The sequence below is a fragment of the Neolamprologus brichardi genome, chromosome 6 (assembly GCF_056152115.1).
Source record: "Neolamprologus brichardi isolate AB-2024 chromosome 6, ASM5615211v1, whole genome shotgun sequence".
Classification (NCBI taxonomy): Eukaryota; Metazoa; Chordata; class Actinopteri; order Cichliformes; family Cichlidae; genus Neolamprologus; species Neolamprologus brichardi.
The window spans coordinates 33,398,864-33,408,449 of NC_142109.1; the positions used below are offsets into that span (position 1 = coordinate 33,398,864).

The window sequence follows — 9,586 nt, forward strand, 5'->3', positions numbered from 1 at the left end:
AGAGAAGCTCACCTGCAGCTCATTACACACAAAGCTATCCCAGAGGGATCCACAGGTACCTAAAACTCATAATACAGAAATAACGGCATACTATCATGGGTATGTCTAATATCTGGCAGCTTGTATTTGTTGCCCATCTACCTTCCGTGTGGTATCTCTTGATAGGTACTGACAGAAATTATGGACAAGTTGCACTGCACTGGAAATCATTTAATCCTGCCACTGAAAGTAGGATTGCATGGAAAAAGTGGCAGTAATAAAGTAAATTAAAGGCTTCTGCTAGAAAAGGTGGTAACCCTGTCCACTTAGCAGCTCAGAGGGAGCGAGGATGGAGCAGTTTAATGTCAATGTGTTTAATGTGTGACCACATCACAATTAACATTCATATACAGCAAAAATGATCTAGCCCACCCTAGTCCATAATCAGTAGACATAAGTAGATGGATGTCCTCTAAACAGGTTAAGTTGTAAAACATTTGATTACTAAAGCAGGCTAAAAATGGCTCAGCTGTGACAGAGCAGTTTTCAGTGAACTGGAATATTTTTGTCTATAAAGCTACAATTTAAAATAAGAGAGAAGAATAATCTCTTCTATTTGATGTTGTGCTATTCTCCCAGGACAGACTCAAGGGTGCTATGTTAATTTAACAGAGCTCCACCTACAGAGGTAATTTCCCAGGAAGCAATATGACCACCAACAGAACTAATAATACCTCTACATAATTACCAGCCATGACATAATGTGTCCGTGTCTAATAGCTAATATATCCGGTAGTATATTAACACCACTTCCAGTGGGGGCCGTCACTCACTGATGCAGACACAGCGTGGGCTCATCTTCTTTCCTCCAACTGAGACCCTGGTTCAGCCTCGTGTAATGACCACATTGCCATTACCACTCCATTACGATGCCCTTTTATTACCCATTCAGCACCTTGACCAGCACGGTAGTCACCTGTAACGCGATGACAGTTCTCCATCTCCTTCTCCATCTGGCTCTCGCTTTTGTCTCTGTGTTGCTCTCTTTCCAGTTAACTTGCTGATGCTGATCTACTCTGTAATGCGCTGGAAATATCCTGGGTGGCCATTGGGAGCAAATTGCTTTGTGTAGTGTTGCTATAGGGCCCAAACTAACTGGACTCGAGTTGCAAGCTAGGCCTCTGCAGTGAGGGGGAAAAATAATGACACGGGCTGCTAATGGGCTTCGTTGTTAGGCTCCAGTTTTTGCTGCTGCAGCACAGAGCTGTGGTAGGATGCTATAATGTGAGCAGTAATATATGATGAATCCCCCTGGCGGAAAACTGCCCTTTAAGTAAAATCACTTCTCCACCATCAGGATACTTTCCCGGGAAGCGAATGGGGTCCGTATCGATCAGCGGAACATTACTTTGGTTGAAAATTCTCGTTGTGACATAGCTAAGTTATGGTTAGTATGGTTTCTATACGGGTTTAGTTTGAAGTTGTTCTGTTATTTTCTTCCCATGCCTTCTGTATTACTCTCTCTGTCATAAGGTTTACTGATGCTTTTCATGAGAGCCTTTGTCTTCTTGTGGTTGCTTCCTGTTTTACTTTAAGGCAGGGGTCCCCAACTCCAGGCCTCGAGGGCCGGTGTCCTGCAGTTTTTAGATGTGTCTGTGATCCAACACAGCTGATTCAAATGGTTAAATGACCTCCTCAACATGTCTTGCAGTTCTTCAGAGACCTGGTAATGAACTAATCATTTGATCCAGGTGTGTTGACCCAGGGTGAGATCTAAAACCTGCAGGTTGGGGACCCCTGCTTTAAGGGTTTTCTCACTTGTTTTGGTTTTAGTTCCTAATTTTGTTCCTCTCTGTTTGCTCCACAATCATTTATTTTAGCTTTGTTTGATTGTTACCATCCGTGTCCCATTTTATAGTCAGCTCTTTATGTATAAACATATATATATGTGTGTGTGCGTGTGTGTGTGTAGACTTGACTTTCACTTTGTCAGATCATCTGTTTTCCCTCCCATGAGTCTCTTCTACCTCATCTCTTAATTGCCCCTTGGGGATAAATAAAGTCTGTCTGATTCTGATTCTGATTCTGGAAATAGAGTCCAGTTCCTTGTACGTGTTGTCACAATCCTGGATCTTTTGACCCAACATTTTGAGTTTTAGTTTATTTTGATGTTTAAGTTCTTTTCTAAGGTTTTCTAAGTTCATTTCTACCAGGCCTAGGTTATAGTTATTTGGTTATTAGATTCACTTTGTTTTCAACCCCTGTGTTAAGTCTCCCTTGTCCTTCATGTGTTTCATGTCTGTGTGTCTTGTGTTGTCAAGTTCTTGTTGTCATGTCTGCACCTCATTATGTTTCCTCTTTTATTTTGAAGAGGTCTTGTGTTCCTATGTTTTAATTTTACTCTCCCCCTGTGATGTTGTTATGTTCATTCATATCAGCTGTGTTTCCACTTCTCCTCATCACCTCATGTGTGCATTTAGGCTACGTTCACACTGCAGGTCTTAATGCTCAATTCCAATTTTTTGATCAAATCCGATTTTTTTGTCTGCTCGTTCACACTACAAATAAAATGCGACAGCAAACGTGCTCTAGTGTGAACGCTCAAAGCGGCCCGCATGCGCAAAAGAAGACGTCACACACAACGCGCTCTGTTTAGACCCAGACCAAACAATATTGTTTGACTGATGGCCCTTAATATAAAGACTTGTTTCGGACTTTACGTTTCCCAATTTTTGCTTTAAGTTATTTTGTTATTTACATAATAATGTAGATAACCTAATAATGATCCTTATTGCTGTTTTAGAGAGAAGCGGTGCTTCAAAGGATAGTTGCAGATTTCTGTCAGAATCTGCAGATTATACAGTACAAATAAAATGTTCACGTTGTCTTCCCAACAGTTTCACTGACATCTACACTGGATGGCCAGGAAGCGTTCACGATGTCTTCTCTGGCGCTGATAATTGGCGTCCGTCTTGTGTCAGTGACGTAAAAGACGGATTTAATGCGACTTGACCGTTCAAACAGCAGTCGCTTTCTAAAACATCAGATATGTATCGGATTCAGGACCACATACGAAAGTGACCCAGATCGGATTTGTGCCGTTCACACTGTCACAGCATGATCGGATTTGGGTCGCATAGGGTCAAAAAAATCGGATTTGATGCGCTTTCGCCTGCAGTGTGAACGTAGCCTTAGTCTGTCCAACATTCAAGGTTTTTTCATGTTTTAATCTTAGTTCACCCAGTTTAGGTTATTGTTTAGTTTCATCTTTGCCTTTTGTTTTGTTCGTTTTTTGTCAGCCTTAATAAATGGCTCGTTTTTGTCACGCTCAAGTTTTGTTTTGTCTCTTTGCGTGTTGCTCATGGGTCTACCTCCTCACTCCACACAGTCAGCTTTGCAGCCAGACTGTGACATGTGTACACAGATTTGGTCAGTAAAGCTGATTCTGGTTCTGATACCAGTTTACCAGTTTGTGTTTTTCACTTTTCTTTCCATTGTTTGTTGGACTTTAGTTTATCAGCTTTTCAATAACATTCACTTTTACTTCAGTTTCAGATGTTTTTGTCTTTGTTGGTCCACCTTCAGTCCAAATCTTGACTAAATGTAAAAAAAAAAAAAAAGAAAACCCAAATCACTCCAAATGTATCTGCAATTATAAGTTTATTGTAAGACAATGGTGGCAAAATATTATTGAGGAGCAGATTCACTCTAGAAGTTAAAAAAAAATCATCCATCTCCATGTTTCCTGTCTTCCTGTTTACCTGCCCGTCTAATAAAGGTAAAATAGAGAAGCTTTTAAAAAAGTGATAACTGTTTGAGTGGATGATTCATAAATCAAACTGTTCACACAGCTGGGCGTCTCAGTGTGAGCACTCTACAACTTAATTAAAAACAATCATGTGATATATTTACTCAACAGTTGACATTTTCTGAAGACACCAGAGCGCTTCTGTTTGCATATGTTAATATCATCATATTATCATCATCTACTAGCTTACAGTCCAGGGATGCACCAATTAAGAATTTCAGGGCTGATACTGTTTACAGTTTGTTTCAATGATGTTTCTTTGTTTTTGTTCTTCACACCTGGTGCCAAAGAAGAACCTTTCATTATGAATAATTAAATAACATTCACTACATTGCCAAAAGTATTCAGTCACACATCCAAATCACTGACTTGTGAAAAAAATTATGTGAATTGCAAACTAACACCAGCCACTGTTAGTTTGACCCAGTATTTTGAGTTATGTTTTGGTTTGTTTTTGGATGATGGATTGTTCTTTATGTTTCTCTGGTGCTTTGTTGGGTTTTATGATGAATCTGCGTTTTAAGTTACTTTGGTGTGTTTTCTTATTCTCTTAGTGCTTATGATGATGATTATAATGATGTTCTATGTTCCAGCTTATCCTGGTTTATTTTTAGTTCTGCCCGTGTTAAGTCTGTGTTTCTTAGTCTGCGTCCTTGTGTCTTATTTCCTGTTTTATTGTGAAAGTCTATGTCTTATGTTCAGTGTTGGGGAGTAACGGAATACATGTACCGCCGTTATGTATTTAAAATACAAAATATGAGTAACTGTATTCCGTTACAGTTACCGTTTAAAAAGGTGGTATTTAGAATACAGTTACTTTGTTGAAATAAATGGATTACACGGCGGTACTTCCCTGTTTCATATTGTGGCGGGTCAGGACTGTTTGGGTTTTGTTTGACAGCTACGTTCTGTTGTTCCAGGTGGCAGCGTTACGGTTGTCATGGTTACAGGGTGACGCTCTCTCTCTGCATGTTTCCTGGGTGAGAGAGGCCTTTTTGTTGTTGTTGTGCTAAGCTAACAGGCAGAATGCTACAGGTATAGCTCTAAAGAATGTAGCATCATGGGCAGTGTAGTCCGTGCTGCAGGGAGAATGGACTGCCATACCCGTTATGTGTCTGTGAGCGAGGGAGGGAGAAAAAGGAAAAGTACGAGCTGTCATCGAGCAAAAACGGGAGCTGGAAGCATGTAAATATAATAATAACCACTGCAGCCAAGAAGAGAGCCTGACGAGCCCAGTTGTAAGTAAGCTATTAAGACTCGACTGTACACCGTGTTCGTGTTTTCCTCCAAAAACAATAAGTTCCGTTGGAGCAGCCTTTCAACGCCTCTCTCTGTCTCTCGCTAGCAAAGTTGACCCAGACAACAAAGTAAAGCTAGTTTTCGGCTACGAGCCCAACACCGAACCGATGTATTAGTCAGAGGTCCCTTTACTACGGTTCGGATCCGCGGACCTTCAGTAACAGTAATAAATCACAGCAATAGTACATTCATGTAGTTGTAAACAGCATGATAATATATTAAGTAATCCAAAGTATTCAGAATACGTTACTCTCATTGAGTAATGTAACGGAATACGTTACAGAATACATTTCGGGGCATGTATTCTGTAATCTGTAATGGAATACATTTTAAAAGTAACCTTCCCAACACTGTGTATGTTAGTATGTGCAGCTTTGCTCCCCCTGTCTCGTTAGTCCAATTTCTCCCAGCCGTGTCTCCCTACTGTTGCCCATTCCCTGATTACCACCCTGTGTATATTAGCCCTGTGTTTTCCTGTGCTCAGTGTTGCGTCGTACCCTCAGAATTATGCCTGTGTGTCCAGTTCTCAGTGTCATTGTTCAGTTCATGTTTTCGTTTGTCACCAGCAATAAATCTAAGGTTCTCAGTTTCAATTCAGTCTCAGAGTCTTGCATTTGGATCCTCTTCTCCATCCGCCTGCACACAGAGCCCTGACAGTAATATGTTCAAAACGATGAATCTCAACCATCAATGTTAGGTTAATAAATCGATTAATGCCGATATATATATATAAAATCGACACATAATAAAGTGCTAATATTTTCTGCATGTCACATTTTACTACTAATATTTATAAAGCCGGAGCTGTAGGAGAAACCAACATGTGACCAAAATCTCTACTCCTCTGCAGCGCAAAAGAGCAATGTTATGCAGTCTTCCAGCATAATGAATACCTCTCACATCCCACTTAGTATGAGTGCGTTTCAGTTTGAGGTTAATTTTCAGTTAAACTTCTAGGAGTAATTCTGAAATGCTTAATAGACAAAAGCTCAAGTGGGTTTTTTTTTAGCAGTCTGAGGTGACACTGAATACTAAATGACTTTCATTTTAATGTGACCATCAGTTACGCTGACTTAAACGGTTTTTAAGATTGTTCTTTTTTGGTCTTTAATACTGTTGACTCAGTGAAATAGTTTGTATTACGTGTCATTGGTTAAATTGTTTGCTCTTTGTTTTTCTTTCTCTTGTGCCAGGTTGCAAATGATGCAGAGAAGGATGTCAGAGATAAAAGCCAGCAAGTACAGAAGACACCTTAGAAGTCCATCAGTGTGTGTGTGTGTGTGTGTGTGTGTGTAGTCATTTTTAAAAGCAAAGCTGTTTTACTCTCTGCCAAAAAGAAACTGTCAGATTAACTGTATCTTTTTATGTACTTGCCCCATATTTAAATTGAATATGGGTCAGCGTGGCTCTTTTTATGCACTGTTCTCATTATATTTTTGGGTCACTCAGTTTTTTACTCTGGGAACCTTGTAAATAAATCATAAATGTCCTTGATCTGCCGCAGAGTGCTTGTCAGCTGTTAATATGTGTCTAATATTCATGTTGAATTATGTTGTGAGCTACAACGGCTGCATGTGGTAACCGCACACAAACATCACTTTGGCCATATCCTGTACGTGTTGTCGCTGAGTGTCTCTCTTTAAATGAGTTGGACTTGGCAACCTGCACCGCTGTGCCAGCCTGGTCCCAGCGAGGCAAGCGGAAAAGGGCCAGGGGGGGGAAGGGGGCTGACTCTGCAGGGATGTGGCCAGGAATAGAAGTGGTCAGATGGGGCAGTATTGATCAGCAGGAGGGGTCGGAGGATCAGCTGATGAAAACCGCAGACTGGACCGAGTGAAGTATGTATCTTATAACACTGGACAAATACTATACTGTAGATACACAGTGAACAGACTGCGATGATATCCTTGATGACTGATTGCAAACTAACAATGTTTGCTCTCATTGATATTGCTTAAAAATTGCTGCAGTGATCGCTGATGAGATCAGGGATCTCAGGGAATTCGAAAGCCCCATCTATAAAAAAAAATACATTGAAATTGCAATCTGGTCGAGAACTTTTGAAAACAGAGAAACTAGGAGGTCTGAAAGGTGTTTTGCTGCTACTAAGAGGTTTCTGTACATGTAAACATCCAACCTGCTGCTTATCCAGGTTCGAGTTTCAGCCATCTCTTCCAAATTAACCGGGGCTTTCCCAAACCAACTGAGAGACACAATCTCTCCAGCAAGTCCTGGGTCTGCTCTAGGGCCACGTTGTACTAGGACATGCCTAAAACACTCTGCCTCCGGAGCCTCTGGTGTCTCACAGGCTAACCAACCCTTTATATGACTCATTATTCAACTCAAAGTCCCTGATGAATACAACTGAAGCTGTGCTGGAGGAAGCAATTGGACATCTTGTGGACTGGAGTGTCTGACAGAAGTTCCCAGCACACTCTAACTAAATGCTTGTTTACAGGGGATCTAGTTGATAGCTCAGCTGCTCAACCAGCATTTAAACCCATCAGGTAGATGTGTGCTTAGGAAGTAGATAAATATTCTGTTAAACATCTATAAAAATTTCAACCAAAGTTCAGCCTGAACTTTACAAAAATGATGGTTTGAGGCACCTGAGCATTACCTTTCACACATAAATTCCTACTTGTGCCTCTCACCTGGTCATATTTTAATGTGTGACTACAGTCTTCCATAAATTGTGTGAAGGTAAGGCTTTAGCGGTATAAATGCTACTGGAGTTTTCTTCTTTTGGATTTTGTCTTCAGTAAACTGTTGTTACTGGATCATTCAGCTTCACTGGTCAGGGAGGAGCTGACACTCAGAGAGAGAATCTGACAGTTTCTTCTGCAGTTCTTTGTTTGCTTCACAGTTTTCCCATCTGCAATCACTCAATCTTCCCCTCCGTCTCCCCTCTCGGTCGCTGTGTTTCAGAGGCACTGAGCAGGCGGGCGTCTTTGCTTTTTCGTTATTTAGCGCCCGAGGACTCTGACAGAGGACAGTGATCCTGCAGTCCTGTTCTGACAGCTCTGCTATTGTTCTCTCTGCAGCATTTCTGTCTTCTCCATTTTCCCTGTTGTTTTTAAAGAAACAAGTTGTTTGACTGAACATAAACTATGACCTTTTTGGCTTGTTTTTATTTTCATCTTCATATAGTTCTCATATTGGCCTCTTCTCCAGAGTTACATATCTTGCTGCATATGAGTTTCTGACTGCACTTAGTTTTTAAGTTCAGTCGTAACCATTATTTGATATCCCGTACGTCACCAACATGATGTCACACACTGCTTTTTAACTACAGATTTTGCTTGCCTTCATGCAGGAAGCCTTAAAGACATAAAGAACTCAGGTGACCTTTAATTTCCTGCTTTTAAATTAAGATTAAACTAAAGTTATTGAACTTGGCCCTAAAAATCTTAGAAATGTGGTATCTAGCTAGATGCTTACTCTGAATGGCATTACTCTGGATTCGAGTAACGCTGGGAGGAATCTGTAATTTTGGTTCCTCTGGTATTTTAAAGTAGAATGTTACGCCACAATTGGCCTAGTCTGCTGGGAGCTTCCTGTTGAAAGGGAATTTTTCCTTTCCACTGTTGCCAAGGGGGTGTCTGATCGTTGGGGTGTTCTCTGGTTTTCTTATTGTAGGACATTTACCTTACAACATAAAGCACCTTGATGCAACTGTTGTTTTCATTTAGTGCTACATAAATAAAATTGTTTGGCATTTTTTTGATTTTTTAAAGCAACATTTTATCAAATGTCAAAGAAAAAATAGACTTTATTCATATGGTTCTATGGTTACAATGTACATATTTACAGTGGCTTGCAAAAGTATTCGGCCCCCTTGAACTTTTCCACATTTTGTCACAATACAGCCACAAACACCCCACTTTTCAGTTATTTATTTGTAAAAAATGTTTGGAATCACGTATGATTTTCGTTCCACTTCTCACGTGTACACCGCTTTGTGTTGGTCTTTCACGTGGAATTCCAATAAAATTGATTCATGTTTGTGGCTGTAATGTGACAAAATGTGGAAAAGTTCAAGGGGGCCGAATACTTTTGCAAGCCACTGTAAATATGTACATTGTAACCATAGAACCATATGAATAAAGTCTATTTTTTCTTTTTCTTTTTACATTTAGATTACAATAATCTAAATGCGATGACACAAATGCATGGACAATTTTTTCCAGTTCAGCTAAGGAGACCATATGTCGCAGTTTAGAAATATTCCTTAAATGAAAGAAACAGGAACGAGACAGAGATTTTACGTGTGAGTCAAGGCCCAAAGAAGAATCAAATATTACTCCAAGATTTCGAATATTTGGCTTAGCAGAAGAACAGAAAGGGGCAAGAACCTGACTGGTTAGGATGTAGATCAGGAGGAGCTATGATCATGGTCTCTGTCTTGTTCATGTTTAAAACAAGGTAATTGTTAGAAAGCCAATCAGAGATTTGAGTTAAAGCCTGGACTAGGGTGGACAGCCTATCCAGCTGATGAGG

General features: G+C 40.2%; 1 protein-coding gene across 2 annotated transcripts in view; it reads left to right on the forward strand.

Moving 5' to 3' along the window:
• The window catches only part of LOC102783144 (endonuclease V-like), a 91,003-nt gene extending 84,366 nt beyond the window's left edge, over positions 1-6,637 (forward strand). For both annotated transcript variants that reach the window (XM_087842637.1, XM_087842635.1), the window contains one exon: positions 6,280-6,637. The gene's annotated coding sequence lies outside the window, so the exon portion shown is untranslated. The remainder of the gene's footprint in view (positions 1-6,279) is intronic.
• The last annotated feature ends 2,949 nt before the right edge of the window (positions 6,638-9,586 follow it).